General features: G+C 47.3%; 2 long non-coding RNA genes across 4 annotated transcripts in view; one reads left to right on the top strand and one right to left on the bottom strand.

Moving 5' to 3' along the window:
* LOC116664073 overlaps positions 1 to 10094 on the bottom strand; it is a 77459-nt gene extending 67365 nt beyond the window's left edge. For both annotated transcript variants that reach the window (XR_004320402.1, XR_004320406.1), the window contains exon 1: positions 9006 to 10094. This is a non-coding gene — a long non-coding RNA (uncharacterized LOC116664073). The remainder of the gene's footprint in view (positions 1 to 9005) is intronic.
* LOC116664074 lies at positions 9271 to 16252 on the top strand. 2 transcript variants are annotated; one of them, XR_004320408.1, is made up of 3 exons: positions 9271 to 9347; positions 13800 to 13876; positions 16072 to 16252. It is a non-coding gene; the product is annotated as an uncharacterized LOC116664074 (long non-coding RNA). The 2 variants fall into 2 exon arrangements; XR_004320407.1 differs by having other exon boundaries at positions 15596 to 16252.
* Positions 16253 to 16523: the final 271 nt, after the last annotated feature.

Here is a 16523-nt window from a genome sequence, read left to right as displayed (position 1 = left end):
CCAGAAATTGGATGTGTTGAATTAAATACAAACCTGCTGTAATTCCATTGCACCTCACAGCTACCTTACTGCTGTTTACCTCTCCTTCTACTCCTTCATTTCTGGGGAAGCTGTGAATTTAAGCTGTGGAGCCCCAATTCCCTGACCACTCCCTCCCAGGGGAGGGTTAGTGGAGGTCTCAAGCTGCTTCGCTCAGCCTTCTGGATCCTACTGTGCCAGCATCCCTTACTCGAGTTAAGAACATTTGCAGTGCTGCTCTCAGCCTGCTCGACACAGCAATGGGATGACGCTTGGGTACCAGGCATGGTTGGCTGCAGTGAGAGCCTGGAGCTGCCTTTCAGGGTTTGAACCTAGTGGTACCCGCAGACCCCAGACCCTTTTCACACCATTCCCTGCGCATCTGCATTTCCCCAGTACCACAGAGGGTTTCCTCAGGAGGGGGCCCTGGGCTGTCACCTGCCTATTCTGCCCACATCCATGTGGAAGGATGGAGCGGCTGGGAGTGTGGCCTGGATTTGCATGACACTCTAGTACAACGGCCAACACTTCACCTGTCTGATTATATAGCCTTTTCTGGATTGGCTTTTGAGAAGTGCCCAGGTCCAGGAGCAAGCAGCCTGTCGTTCATCACCCTCTGTCTGAACTAACTGCCTTGGCGGAGAGGATTCCACCAGAGGAGAGGCAGCTGAGCCACCGTACTGGTCTCCTGCCAACACTGCATAGGCTGCAGCCAGTTTCCAGTCTAAGCCCTCCTTGCCTGCCTTACTTGTTCAAATCTCATTCAATAATTAGAAGTTGTCTCACCCACTACTTTCCAAGTGGGCAAGAACGTGGGACACTTCTTCACTTTTTATCTTCCCAAACATCCTACCCAAAACCAATCCCAGACACACACCTGGTCAGCGAACTCTCTGCTTTCATCCCACCCAGCACTCAGCAGAATCCTGTCAATTCTGCAGAGTCCTCAGATGCATCCATCCCTGTAACACTCCTCTAGCTGACTCCAATTCTTGTCACCTCCCCCTTTCCACGCCAATCCGGCATCCTTCACAGTTTTTCATTCTGGGAGCATCTCATGTGGCTTTCACCACCTGCTCCGTCTCCCGTCTCAGCACCTTAAAGTGGTTGCCCCCGTAGCTTTTGTCTGTTTTGGTCCTACTCGTTCTGATGCGTTGCTTGTGAATCTGCCTCCTCTCTCTAAGAGCTATCCAACGTTCCCGTATAGCCTTTGTTTAACCACTCGAGAGTCAGTTGAAGACGTCTTACCTCTTTCCCTTGAACTGTGTACTTCAGTGTGTATCTCAACAAGGTTATTTTCTTACATAATGACAACACAAGCAACAGACTGAGGAAATGTAATACCATTCTATGATATAGACAGGATATTCAAATTTTGACATTGATCTCCATAATGTCCTCTTAGCATTCTTTCTCCTGATCCTGGTTCCAATTCCAGATCACCATTTTATTTAGATGTCATGTCTTTCTGAGTCTCCTTTATTCCAGGGCAGTTCCTGGCCTTTCTTCCTTCATGACGCTGACATTTTTGACGAGCACAGGCAGGGGTTTTGTAGGCTGTTCCTCAGTCTGAAGTTGTCTGATCGTTTCTTCCTGGTGAGACTCAGACTAGGGCGCACTGGCAGGAAGGCTACAGAAGGGCTATGGCTTCTCCACATGTTCATCTCTGGCAGAAGTTTTGAAGAAATTAATTTACCTTTTTCTCCCCATAGTTCCCCTTCTCTCTTCCCCCATCTGAGCAGGAAGAACAGAATAGAATGGAACTCTGATTCCTTGCATCAGTGGGGATGTGGAGCAGGGCAAGAAGTGGTAGTTACTTCCTGGCTTTTATTTCCAAAAGCGTAGGCCTATTGAGAAGAGATGGAGGGATCCAAGGGAAGCAGAGAGCAAGAGAGAGAGAGAGAGGAAGGATTGCCCCTGACCCAAAGGAATTCAGGGGAGAAGGGTCAGGGATTTCCAGTAAGAGACAGGACTAGAGTCTGCTCCCTGGGAGAGCCCAAGGTGATGGCAGGACCTTGGAGGGAAGCATTGCCCAGAGAGGATTCCAGGCTTGGGTCTGGCTTGCCAAGATTCCCATGCTCCAAGTAGGGGAAGGACCAGCAGTTCCAGCAGACCTGAAGGTGTGATACAAACTAAGAGATTGGGGTGTTGCCCCAGGAAGGACCCAGAACCTTTGCCCCACCTTGGGAAAGTGGCATAGGTCCCAGGAGTGATTGCCTGTCACGAGGAAGACTTAGAGGTACAATGAAGTTTTGTCTGAAAATAGCAAAGGAAATGTCATCTTTTTCCTATGCCCAAGTTTGTGGCTGAAGTTCAGGACTGATGAACACTCACCACCTCCTCTCAACCCTGCCAGCCCCTCTAACAGAGCCTAGCTCTCAGCTCTCAGGGACCCTTCCTCTTGGAACCCCTCCTTCACTGCCCCCTCCCCCTGCTCCATTTTAGTTTATTTCTCTCCTTTGCTCCTCCTCCTTCCAAAGGATCCTGCCTCTCCTTGCGGTCAGTCTCTGAGTGGATCATTGGTCATTTATCTCTGTCCATCCACTGCTGAATGGGGCCCATGCTCTGGCTCTGCAGATGGCGAGGGAAGGGGACAGAAGCCGTCATCTTGGCTGGACTCAGGGTAGAGTGTCTGTATGAGTTGTCTACGCTATGTAACAAATTACCCCTTCACTCCCAGGTTTACAACATTTATTATCTCGTGGTTTCTATCTGTCCAGAATCTGGGTGTGGCTTAGCTAGGTTCTCTGTCATCAAGGTGTTAGGGCTGCAGAATTTTCAAGACTCAACTGGGAAGGTATCTCCTCCCAAGCTCACTCATGAGGCTCTTGGCAAGATCCAGTTCTCATGGGCTGTGGGCCAGTGGCCACCTTCAGTTTCCTGCCACATGGACTTCTCCATAGGACAGCTCACAGGGATGGTATCAGAGCCAGCCAGGGAGAGACAGCACTAGCAAGACAGAAGTCACAGTCTATTATAACCTATTCTTGGAAGTGACATCTCACCACCTTTACAGCATGTTATTTGTTAGAAGCAAGTCCAGCCTAGTGACTGAGAAACATTGAGAGAGAGAAATAAAAAGAATTTCTATTGGGATAACACCAAACTTCATAGCCTAAACAAAATCTTAATTTTTTAAAGTCACACCAAATCCATTTTAACTCTATTATCAAAGTAGAGTGTATTATCAAATCCACCTTAACTCCGACGTGTGATCTTCAGCTACAGCCTGAAACCCTGCTTTCTGATCACTCTGCTAGAAGTCCAGCCCTGAGCCACGCAGTGAAATGGCAGTGTCTTTGGGAGTGTGGCCACCCCTTTGCCCCTTGGCGGCCCCTCTCTTCCATCCACTGCCTGTGTGTCCTCTCCATTCCTCTCCTCCTTCTGAACCCCTTCTCAGGACAGTCCCTGATCTTGTACTTGGGCTGACCTGACATCCAGCCCAGGCCCTTGCTGGCTCTCTCATGCTCACTCCGTGGCCTGTGAACAGTGGAGGAAGCTTCCTGTAGGTGGCCGTCCTCCTGGTCTGATATGCCTTCCACACTGCATTTCCTCGCTTTTCTGCCTAGTTTGGGCCCACACCTGGGGCCTTTGTCCTGTCCACAGCATCCAGGTTTTGGACTGTTTAACCTGGCATCTATATTAGCAAGGTCCAGTTGGGAAATCTGCACCTGCTCTACACATTTCATGCAGAGAGCTGGCTGCAAGGGTATTGAGGGGGTAGGCAGGGCAGAGAGAGAAGGGATGACCCAGACATCGGGATGTGAAGCCCACTGACCCCCACTACTGCCACTGATGGAGCTGCTTGCCACCCTGGGTGGGAGCCAGGAACCCACACTCCTGTCACTGCTAATGCTGCCAGAGGCCCCGCCAAGGGTGAGAGACGGTGCAGGCTGGTTTCTTCTACTTTTGGCTACTTCCCAGAGGTAGACTCCCACCAAGAGCAGCTGGCAGAACACTCTGGGAAATGCAGTCAGAACACTGCCCTGCCGCTGCTGCCGCCCCCAGACCTGCCAGGCCGGAGACCCCTCAGAAGGTTGGGACTGGAGCCGGCGGCCCCCACGCAAAGCCACACAGCATCCTTCCAGACACAGGACCTGCCATCTGGCCCTTGGCCCTTTGCCTTAGCTGTTCAGAGAGCACCCTCCAGTCAGCCTCTCACCTGCAGAGGGTTTCAATGTTAACAAAGACCAAAGGAAAGAGAGGAATGAGAGGCACACCTGCACCGGAGGGGCAGGCTCAGGGCTCACCCAGAGCTCTGATCTTGGAAAAGGCTGGACTTACTCTGAGACTGGTACCCTGGGGCAGGAGTAGGAGTGGAAACACTCCTGTTTCTGTGGCCAGAAACACCTGTGCTTTGTTTCTGTTTCCTTAGCCGCCTTTCGGTTTGGCTTCCATACATTTTTTCAGTTTCAATTCTTTCTATATTTCCTAGGAGATGTGGTAGAAATACTTGACTCTGGCATTACACAAAACAGGAAATTGCATTTCACAGGATTTGATTATCTCTGGTTCCCATTTGGTCCTGGTGTGCTTCTAACTCGAATGTCTGCCTTTGCACAACTGGCAACTTTAGCAGTGATCCAGAGATATTTATTGAAAGTCTGCTACTAGCCTGACCCTGGATAACGAAGTGAAAAAAGAAGAAGGAAGCGTCCCAGTCCTCGCCTTTAAGTAGCTTATGGTTTTATTAAGGAGGGATGCTTATGCACATGTACTTTCAGGAAGGAAAAAGGTGGAGGAAGTTCTACAGTGTTACAGTCTGTGGTATTCACCGAGGGTTTCAGTTCAGAAGAGCTAGGTTTCTCTCTAAAGAAGGGATTATATTTGGAAGGCACAGGAGAAAGATAGGTGAGATCCTAGCATGGGAAACTGATAGCAAAGGTGAGAAATGAATAGGTATGTGTGGGGAGGCAGTAAGACGGCTTAGCTGGATAGGAAAACATGGGTAATATTGTGGAGGGTCTCGAACATCTTTTGAGGAAACTGAACTTGATTCTCTAGCAGCCAACATATGGCCATGAAAAAAATGACAATTACAAGCCATCTTGTCAACATCCTGGTTCTACAGAATTAAAATATATAAGCAGCCTGAAAGATGCAGTATCTTGGGGGCTGGGTATAGCTCAGTGGTAGAGCCTATGCTGAGCATGTGCAGGGTCCTGGGTTTAATCCCCAGTACCTCCATTAAAAAATCAAAAATAAAAAATGAAAGATGCAATGTCTTAATAAACATGACTCAAGTAATAAATTTAATTCCATAAGCCTGGTAATTACATTTTTATAAAATACAGACTCATTGGTTATCAGGTGGAAAACATTTTATCATACATCTCAATGTATTTTTTTCTCCTAAAAGAGAAAGTAGAAATATCCCTCACCATTCTAATCCATTTGATTTCTGCCTTTGGAAAGTACATCGAGATAGAGAGGGATACTGTGATATTTCAATCTATTTGATTCCTGAGTTCCTGAGTTAGGAAAGTAAATGACTTGAGCCCTAACTCAAAAAAAAAAAAAAAAAAAAGGATGCTTGTCTATTCAGTGCTTGGATTTGTAGTGTTAGGAGAGCAAGGGAGGTCTGGGCCAGATTTTCCAGGGCTCCCTCTCCCTCTTCTGCCCTCCCCCTAGCTCCTAGAGTCTGATCCAGTCTGCCAGAGTCAACACTCAGGGCCCCAGGCCAGGTCAGCATCTTTTACCACCTGCTCTTGGGTGAGGACGCTGGTTATGAAGCCCTGACGCCCAGCCCCACACATACACGCGCGCACACACACACACACACACGTTTTCAACTCTGAGAAGGGTCCCTCTAGTGGCAAATCTGTATAATACCCAGTGGAACAGGATGCCCCTGGAAGGCTGGTACCTCGCAGTGGCTGCTCTTCTGGTTTTCCGAGAGGTAGGGGATGCAATGAAGAGGCTGGCTTCAGCCAGACTGTGAAGGGGTTTCCGGCTGGACTAAAGACGTTGAGCTTTGCTTTATGGGCAATGTGAGACGTTGGGCAACACAAGTTTTAAAGGAGGGGGGGGACAAGTGACCAGTTCTCCATTTTATAAAGGCAGCGCTTGCCCTCAGCACTTGGGTAACTATCAGAGCATAAATGATGAAAATGAAACAGCTAGCTTAAGAAATAAAAAATAGAAATAAATTAAAACCTCTTCGCGTGTGCTTGGCTTGGGGCTAAGCCGAAGACGGGAACTGCCATTACTTTGCTGGCTGAGGGAGGTGAGCACAGAAATCAGCCCTCAGCAAGCCTGCCCTCCTCACCGCCTCCTGCTCCACCTTCTGCATCACCAGCGACAGATACCCCCCCCCCCAAAGCTCCCCACACTTTGACACTGGGAAAGTCTATTAAAACAAAGCTCAAGAACCTCTGGAAAGGGAAGAAAAGAGGCAGTTATCACCAAAAGACACCTTGAAGACTGCATCAGTTACGATTAAGGTTGACTCTGGATAAGAATTTCAAAATAACAGTGATTTCAGCAGACAAAAATTTCTTTTCCCTCCTTATGTAAAAGCACAGTGGTTGGCAAACATTTTCTGTAAAGGATCAGATAGTAAATAGTTCTGGCTTTGCTGGCCATACTACTACTCAAGTCTGCCATTGTAGAATGAAAGTAACCACAGACAATGTGTAAGCATGAGCGTGGTGTATTTTAATAAGACTTTATTTTTGGACACTGAAATTTGAGTTGCATATAATTTTCACATGTCATAAAATATTATTATTCTTTGAATTTTTTTCAACCATTTAAAAATATAAAAACTGTTCTCATCTCAAAGGCCATACAAAAATACGTGGTGGGCCAGATTTGACCCACAGGCTGTGGTTTACCCAACTGCTGCCCTAAAAGATGAAGATGTAGGGTAATCACTATAAATAATAGAGATGTCATATATAAATGACGTTATAAATGACTGGGGCTGGCACACAGCTAAGCCCCGCACACTGTCCTCACAATAACCCCATGATTAGGTTGCTTACGAGTCTGACTTTATAGACGAGAAACTGAGGCCCAGAGATGCTAACTAACTTGGCCAAGATAACAGAGCTAGCAAGAGTTTCGGAAGAAAGAATGGAGAGTACAAGCAGGGGACACCCTGCAGCGTGGCTCACTGGCCAGATGCTGGAAGAGGACACAGAGGCAGGTGCCTGCCCAGAGGACCGTGGAGGTTAAGGGTAGACTCTGGAGTGAGACCTGGGTTCAAATCCTCACCCCACCATCCAGTAGCTGTATGGACTTAAAGAAGTGACAGGACTTCCCTGAACTTTATTTCTCTCAGATGAAAAATGGGGACAATGACACCACCTGTTTTGTGGAGTTGCGGGGAGGGTATGTGTGAAGTGCTTGGCCTGTGTCAGGCGTGGGGTCATGTGACTTTTAAATACAGGCCCAGGAGTTTACTGTGGGATGAGGGCCAAGCAGCGTCTGGACCGTCTGGAGGCAGGAGAAAAGGGGCTTTGGGGATAGCGTTGCTACTTCAGAAAGGATTCAAATACCAAAACAGAAGCCCTTTGGCCTTGGCTGGCAGGGAGGAAAGGGCCAGGGTACCTGAGCCAGCCTTTTTGAGACCCCATCATTCTCTCTGCTAGGGGTCGGAAGGGTTGCAGAGGAGCAGGGCAAATGGACCCTGCCCATGGGAGCTGCCTGTCTGTGGGAAGATATAGTTTTGAAAACTTAATGAGATGCCTGCAGCAGTACTTTGTCACCTCCTGCCTCCAGCCCTGTTCAGTCACAATCACAAAGACCCTGTTCAGGATATGAAACCCCCTACCTAATAGCAGGCAGGACTCTGGGAGCTCCTGTTCCTCCAGCAGGAGAACAATTCTTGAGAACAATTCTATTAAGCACTTGTTGAGTGAAGGCACTGTCCTAGATGGGATTTGCACACATTACTCTGTTCATTCTTTTCAAAAATCCCTCAGGGAGGTACTGTCAGCCCCAATTTGCAGACGAGAAAACTGAAGCACAGAACAGTTAAGACACTCTCCCAAAGTCACCCAGCAGAGGATTATAGCCCAAGCCTCCCACGCAGAGCCCACCTTCTCACACCCTATATAAGTCATTGATTTGAGCTTCATTACACAACAGAACCCCTGGGCAGCTGGTTAAAAACATACAAACCTGGGTCCCATCACCCAGAGATTGTGATTCAGCAGGTGAGAAGAGCAGCCCAGGAATATGCGTGTTTAACAAATACCCTGGGTGATCCTGGAGCACTCTCAAGTTTGAGAAGCACCCCTCTGTGGTGGTGGAGACTCTTGAATCGTGGTGCAAACAAGAGCCAGCTGCAGAGGCCTAGACCGCGATGCGGCTTCAGGAGTATCACAAAACAGATGCTGACTTCGTTTTTTTACTTTTGTTTAAAACGAACTCAACGAAACGGAGAGTAAACGCATCTATAACTGAAAGGAAATCCGATCTTAACAGGCTCTTGAGCCAGGGGTGGGAGCAAGGAGGCCCACAGGTCAGCCGTTCGGGAAGGAAGGCGTACCGTTCCTTCTCAGCTGCGGGCGCCCCAAAGCGCTGAGGCCGTCAACTGTCCCCGCCCGCAGGGAGCGGCGAGGCGCGGCGAGGGCGCGGCGGGCCTGGGAGCCCCGCCCCTCAGGTGGGGGCGTGGCCAGAGCGCAGGCCTCCGCGGGAGGACCACACGGGGCTTCGCTAAACCAGGCTACAGGCTCGCCCACTAAAGCAGGACCTAAGTCGTACGCCTCACCAAAGATTCTGAGTCCCGGACTGACGTCCACTGGGTTCCACCTGATGCCTTGCCTCCCTCAGAGACAGCCCCTTGCGCCTGCAGAACCCGTCCAGGTCCAGGCGGGGAGAGCCCGTTTGCTCCAGCCCCTCTGCCCCATGCCTCACTGTCACCCCCGGCTCGCCTCTTCTGTACCTCAGACGTGCTTAAAGAGGTTCTAAGAAGAAGCATTTTAAAAAGTTGGCACCACGAGGAAAGTCAGCCTCCCTCTGAGGAGGATTAGCGGTACCTGTCTCTGGGGAGTTGTCCGACGAATCTCCGTCCGTCCGAAGTCTCCTCACGGCAGGCCCGCTTCCGGGCGCTGCCAGACTGACGGCGGGAGAAGCCCGGCCTCCGTGTGGCACCCAGGTGGGCGTGGGGCCCGGGGTGCGGACGGAGGCGTGGGGGGTGGGGCGGGGGGGGGCGAGGGTCCCCGAAGGACGGGCGCTCAGGGGCAAAGGTCCTCCTGGCTGGCTTCGGGAATGGGGCCAAGAGCCGCCTCAGGGTAATGGCGAGGGCAGGGACACGGGCGACGGCAGCTTGAGCGGGGGACGTGGGCTCCTGACACCGGGACGGCCCGCCTGTGGTAGCGGTGAGCCTTCGGGCGTGCGCGCGCGGGTCCGGGGGACGCTGGGGTGCGCCCCGCCTGGCCTGTCCCGGGAGCGAGGGTAGAAGAACGGAGCAGTTGTTTCCCGGCCTCCGTGGAGGACTGCGTGGTGTCCCTTCTCCCTCTTCCTCGGGGGCCCGAGACCCTGTTCTCTCTGGAAGGAGGCAGGGAGGCAGTTAAATGCCTGGGGCTAGAAAAGCTGCCAGAGAAACAAGTGGGGAAACATGGAGGCTGAGAGGCGGTAGGGCAGAGAGAGACCAGGAAAATAACAGCAGAGAAGGGGAGCACAAAGGAGAGGGAGATGGGGACCGACGCAGCGAAAAGGAGAAGGGGCCGGGACGGGTTAGGCTCGCGGTCCCCGCCGCGCGCGCGCTCGCGTGGCGCTGCGCTTCCCGCCGCGCGTGGGGACCGCAGTCCGGCGCCGAGAGTCTTGGTCCTGGGAAGCGGGGCGCGGCCGGAAGGGCGGACGCCCCCTCGCCCGTCACGCTCCGCACGTTCGTGGGGAACGTGGTGCTAAGCCATTTCGGGACGACCTGCTTTGGGGGGGTGGGGGTCGTACGTAGCAGAGCGGCTCCCTCGCTGCCATCTATTGAAAATCAGCCGTTAACAAGGGTTTGCAAAAAAAAAAAAAAAAAAAGGAGGAGGTGGAGTTAAAAAAAGGAAAAAAGTATATTAAAAAAGAAAGAAAAATTAAAGAAAGAGAAAGCAAGGCAGTCAGGGTCACAATCTGAACTCTCCTCCTATGTGGTCTCGCCGTGGGCTTTCTGGCCTCGCAGCGGCTTCCTTGGGAAAGTCTGCCCTGGGCCCGCAGGGAGGGTCTTCCACAGATGGTGGAGGGGTGTGCGGAGGCTGTTGGAATGTAGGACTAAGAGGCCCTTGCAGTCGGGGGCAATGGAGAAGGGGCTGAAACAATCCGTCCTCTCTCATGGTGGAGGCTAGGGGACACATGTACAATAGGGGTAGCAGCACCTACCCCTAGGGGGACGGAAGATGGCGTAGTCACCTCAGCAGCAGTGCCGAAGGTTCGTTCCAAGAATAATGACGAGGGACTGCACCATCGAGGAGGCCTTAGGGACAGCAAGGTGTCCATCTCAGGGGTATTTACATGGTGGAGTCCTTGCAGCTTGATTGACCAGCTGTAGAGGGAAAGGGAAAAAGGAAAACCAAAATCTATACCTGGGTTTCTATTTTGAGTAATGGGTGGATGATCATGCCATCAACTAACAGGGGATAAAGGAAATGCAGATTTTATGAGGAAGTCACTTCTGTTGTGCTATTCATGTTTGTGCAGAAAACAATAACTGGCCAATAAACATGGGAATATGCTCAACCCCACTATTAACCAAAGAACAGAAGTTAAAACAAGATCATTTTCTTATTAAACTCACAAAGATATAAGATTCAGAAATAATGGGGGTATAGCTCAGTGGTAGAGCACATGCTTACCATGCACGAGGTCCTACGTTCAATCCCCAGCACTGCCATTAAGAAAAAGAAAGAAAGAAAAATAGAAATATTCAATATTGGCAGGGACATTGGCCATAGGAGCTCTCATGTGTTTTTGATGGGGGTATAATTTGTACAGTCATTTTTGCGGGCAATTTGGAAAGATGTATTAAAATGTTTAATGTGCTTTCTATTTGACTCCATCAGTCAACTTGAAATCATCTTTCAACAGCTTGCAAAAATAAGAGCTATGCACTGGAACATTGTATTAGCAAGAACACCCTAGTTGCTTCAATTTCCAGTTGTGTGATTTGGGGCAAATTACTTAACCTGCCTGTGGTCAGTTTCCTCATTTGTACAGTTGGAAATAATAGTGCTTACATCATTAACTGGTTAGGAGGATTAAAAGAAATAATGCAAACCAAGTGCTTAGCACGGTGCCTGAATCACTGTCCAGCTGTGTAGCAAGCACATTCCCAGTGATAATGGGAATTCTGATGGCACATTACTGGGAGGTCTGCTAGCATGGAAGCGAGTGTCTGGGCACAGGGAGAGCACTGCAGAGAAGCTGAAAGTCCAGAGCAGACAGAAAAGAAGATGAGTCTGTTTGAGAAGTGTACACCTCAATCACAGGAGAGAAGGAAGCAGGAGGCTCAGGACTGGCCTGGAAAGACCCGTAATAGTGGTTGGTGAAGGTGTCAACCAAAGAGCCCCAAAATTCCTTCTGAAAGTTACCAGCCTGGCAGGAGCCTTAGAGTCTCAGAGTGGACTCTTTGGTGCTCCCCTGCTGCACAAGTGTGTCTGGACTTCCAGAACAAGCAGGGGTAGGGAGTGAGGGAGCAAAGGACCGGAGCAGAGCCTTTCCATCTTGGTTGGCATAGTGATGGGAATGTGGTTGAATAGTTCTAGGGTGACTCAGCCCCGCTCAGAGCCTCAGGCTTATCTATGGGAACTGGTCTTCAGTGTCCTGTACCTGACTATTCTCAGAGCTGTGCCTCACAGGTTAATTCACTGTCCCTACTCGAATCAGTCTCAGCTCCTTTGCATCCTATCTGCCTACTTTTCATACTGTCACTGGGTCACTGGTCATGGTCTCAGAACTTAAATGATGTCCTGGGTCTGAGAACCTCCTCTTTCCGGGGCCCACCCAGGCATCCATGCTGTGGGGCATCTAGAATGGAGTTTAAGAGTGAGCAGAGACCTTTATATTTATTTATATTATAAAACATATTTTGTGTGCCCAGAGTAGTTCTTGAACTTTCACTTTCCCAAAGGCCTATGTTTGGGGATTCCAAAGTATCCCTGACATGCACATTAAATAATTACTTATTAATTCACATCTATATGCAAATATATTTAATTCCTTTCCTTCCCCCTTAGAGTTAGGGATTTGCAGATATTAACTACTATACATAAAATAGATAAACAACAAGGTCCTACTGTACAGCACAGGCAACTACATTCAATACCTCGTAATAGCCTATAATGAAAAATAATATGAAAAGGAATATATACATATTTACGTATAACTGAATCATTATGCTGTACAGCAGAAATTAACACATTGTAAACCAACTTCAATAAAAATAAATAAATAGCTCTAAGTTACCAAAACAATTAAAAACAAAAAACACAGTGAGAGATTTGATAAAGTGAGGGAGAAAAGGTCTCAGCTTGTTGATGAGATTGGGGTTTCCCAGCTGGCTATTGCAGGGCACTGGATCCCCAAAAGGGCAGACAGCGTCTCCAAGATACACCTGGCCAGCTCTACAGGGTGGTCCAAGGCTGAAAGAATGTTGCAATCCCAGGGCCTGGTGTTAGGAGATCTACATTCCTGTCTCACCTTTGCAACTTAATAGCTCCATGAACCCTGAGTTCCCATCCCTAATCCTTTCTTCTCTCAGCCATAAAGAAGGGTCAGTCATGCCTGCCCCAACCTGTCTGTGTGTGGCTGTGCTTTGAAAAATATTCCCCCTGCCATAAATAAAATAAACAAGTACATTTTATTATCATTACTAGTGGAAATGTCCCTTGGGGACTGGCCTCAGATGGGTCAGTATGACTGAGGTGAGGGGCTGGCCCTGCAGCCTTGGCTGCATGTCTCTCCAAGCCACACACAGAAGCACTTAAAATGACCCATTCATCTTTGCTGAGATCAAAACCTGAAAGAGAACAAGTTCAGCTGATTACAGCTTTCTTCAGGGAGTTTCAAATGAACAATGCAGGGCCTGCTGATGCTGGGATAAGGTGGACAGAGAGCTCTGGGCTCCTGCTTCCGGCCCAGGGAACAGAGCTGCCAGTGCTGGCAGCATAGGACCAAGCAGTCAGGCAAGCGGGACTGTTTTCTAACTGCTTACTCTTAGGCCTGTCCACAGAGCCCAGATCCACCCAAGAGCAGCCTCCCAGGCCCATCAAAGAGATGTGGGATGTGGCCTGCACCAGGGTAAAGCAGAAGTCTGCTGGAGGTGGACAGGATGTGTGGGTACCATAAAGGAAATATGAAGGACTGATTCTGCCCATGCAGAAGGGAGGGATGACTTGGACGCAGCAAGGATGGTAGCCATTTCATAAGTGGAGATGTGATGTGGGCTGAAGGAGCCTTCATGAGAAGTCAGACCTGGTTCAAATGCCTCTTCTGCCATCTTCACCTGTCTCAACCTCAGTTTCCTTATCTGCAAAAATAGAGATGAGACTACCAGTGCTCTCTGATCCGCAGTTGTGAAGAGTTCTTGGTATTAGGGAGCATTGTACAAATAGCACATCATTAATAATCGTGATACATTATTAATGATTTAAGTGCTGGAGGGAGCACCTTGAGGAAGTGGGTTAAATAGCAATTTGATCATCATATGAAGTCTATCGATAAGTATTTCTGAAGAACTTTTGGTTGGAGAACATTTGCTTGGTTTTACTTTAACCTCACAGGAATCACAGAGCTCAGAACTGGGGAAAGATGGCTTAATCATCTAATTTAAGCATCTTATTTTACAGACAAGCCCACAGAGGCAGAGATTCCATCTGATTTCTCTTTGCTTTATGCAAAGCTCCTGGCACAGACCACGTGATCAGTAAGTACTTGTGAGACAGAACTGAGTTCATTCCACTGCCTAAAGTTTAGTCAGTGCAGGCTGGGACCCTACTGCACTGCATCATGAGACAGAAGGAGAGAAATGAAGGATCTGGGATTCAAGTGTGCAGGTGCTTTTTTAGCAATCCTCAAGTCTGTGGAATATTTAAGGTGCCTTTTAGATAACATAATTCAACTGCATTATCCTGTAAGTAAAATAATACATACATATATGTGTGTGTGTGTGTGTGTGTGTATTTTTGGGGGGTTCTTGGGGGTAAAGATGAGGAATGAATAAGGCAATCATAATTCTTGCTGCTTCCATATCCTAACTGTGAGTTTTCAGATATTTTGATTCAGAGGTAGTTTCTTCTCTTGCTGTTGGAAAGAAAAATCCCTCAGTTGAAAATTAAATAACTTCTTATGGAAATATGGCATATGTATGCATGCATGTATGTATGTATCTATCTATCCCACATAATTTGCATTTTTTATGGTAAAGCATTACCCTTACTAGCTGCAAAATTTACATAGGTTTTATTGCAGTGCTTCAACATCCCCTTGCTTAGCTACTTCCTCAAATGACCTAGATACATTTTGATCCCTGGATAGGGTTAGCATGCTGCTCTGGGGAAGGTTTCTGCAGTAGAAATTATTCAGGAGATCTGGGCCGCTTGTCAAGAGTCTGCTGTTCTTTACTTACGGACCTTGGTTTTCTTGTTGAGGTTGGGGAGGCAGGGGATGTGGGAACTAGAGTTAATTTATGAACATGTATGTAAGTCTTGTTCTTGGACAGAAACTTTTCTAAGTACTTATAAATACTAACTTATTTGATTCTCACAACCACCCTAAGAATGACTATTATTATCCTTATTTTATAGATGAGGCTAAATCATTTGTCCAAATTCTGTTAAGAATTTAGTTGGGGGAAGGTATAGCTCAGTGATAGAGCACATGCTTAGCATACACAAGGTCCAAGGTTCAATCCCCAGTAACTCCATTAAAAAATAAAAATAAATAAACCTAATTACCTCCTGCCCCCCGTCAAAAAAAAAAAAAAAAAAAAAACTCCAAAATGAAAAACTCAGTGATTTAAATAAATTAATAAATAAATGAAATCTTAAAAAGAAAAGAATTTAGGAACTCTTGGAAGAGTCCTCTGCCAAGATTAACATCATTCTTAAACAAAAATGAAACTTACCTGATGGCCTCTCTGTTGGTTCTTAACTTTTAGGGGTCATACATCCCTCTGAGAATCTGATGAAAGATATAGACCCCTTCTTTGGAAAATACACATATGTTGATAAATTAATCTATATTCCAAAGCCGTCCATGGAGCCCAGCCAGGCTAAAAACCCTTAAAAATAACAGAGGAATGCATGAGTTCTCTTTGGCAACTTCTCCCACAGGAGCCCTAAACCAGAGAGAGAGAGAAATTCTGGAATCTACTATCTGCTTTTTGTGCCATGTCCCTTCTTACTCAATTGCTCTAGATTAGAAATCGCCTAAGTAAACTGATAGTCATAGTGGTTATTTATGGAGGGTGGAATTCTTGGGTCCTTTCACATTCTTCATGATGTATTTCTGCAATGTTTAAATATTTCCCTATAACCATGTGTCACTTTTGTCATCGAAAATGAAATGAAAGATTTTTTAAGGAATGAAACAAAAATTTGCATTACAGATTTACTAAAAAATGTGCAAAATTATGTACATACAGGGCTATTCATCACTACATTGCTTATAATCCTCCCAAATGGCTTCAGGAAAAAAGAGGCTAAATAAACTATGTGCCTCCTTCGATGCATTGCTGTGTGGCTACTAAAAAACCTGCAAGGTAGCTCTACGTGAGGCTCTCTCAAACCTCAAGATCTACCATTTGGAGAATAAACCAAGATACTAAGTGGTATGGAGGGAGCTACAGCTTGGTGGAGGAATGAAGGAGGCAAGAAAATAGAATATTGGTTGGTGCATCTATTACCTCCAGGAGGATCAGAAAAACCTGTGGCAGTTACTTGTCTCTGGCAAGTCAGAGAGGAAGGAGAGACTTACTTTCACTCCATGCCCTTTCCTATTTTTGAATTGTATTTCATTTATGGATCACCCATTCGGTAAATAAATACAATTTTTAAAAAGTAAAGGACTTTAAAGGTCATGGAGAAACACCATCATCTGAGAGGTTTCTTCTCACCATAGGACTTTGCACTGTCTGTCCTTCTTCCTGGAGCCACCTTCTCTACCCACGCTCACCCTTTGGATCTCAGCTCAGTTGAGAGTTCCTCGTCAGAGTCTTCCCTGGCCTTCCCAACAAAGTTGAGCACTCTTTAAAAAAAAATTTTTTTTATTAAAGTATATTTGATTTTCAATGTTATGTTAGTTTCTGGTGTACAACAAAGTGATTCAGTTATACTTACATATATTCTTCTTCATTATGATTTATTACAAGACATTGAACATAGTTCCCTGTGCTGTACAGTAGGACCTTGTTTATCTATTTTATATATAGTAGTTTGTGTCTGCTAGTCTAAATTCCTGATTTATCCCTCCCCCTACTTTCCCCTTTGGTGACCATAAACTTATTTTCTATGTCTGTGAGTCTGTTTCTGTTTTATAAATAAGTTCATTTGTGTCATATCTTAGATTCCACA

Source organism: Camelus ferus, chromosome 6 (genome assembly GCF_009834535.1).
Source record: "Camelus ferus isolate YT-003-E chromosome 6, BCGSAC_Cfer_1.0, whole genome shotgun sequence".
NCBI lineage: Eukaryota > Metazoa > Chordata > Mammalia > Artiodactyla > Camelidae > Camelus > Camelus ferus.
Note: the sequence above shows the minus strand (reverse complement) of the source record. Positions and strands in the feature narration are given on the sequence as shown.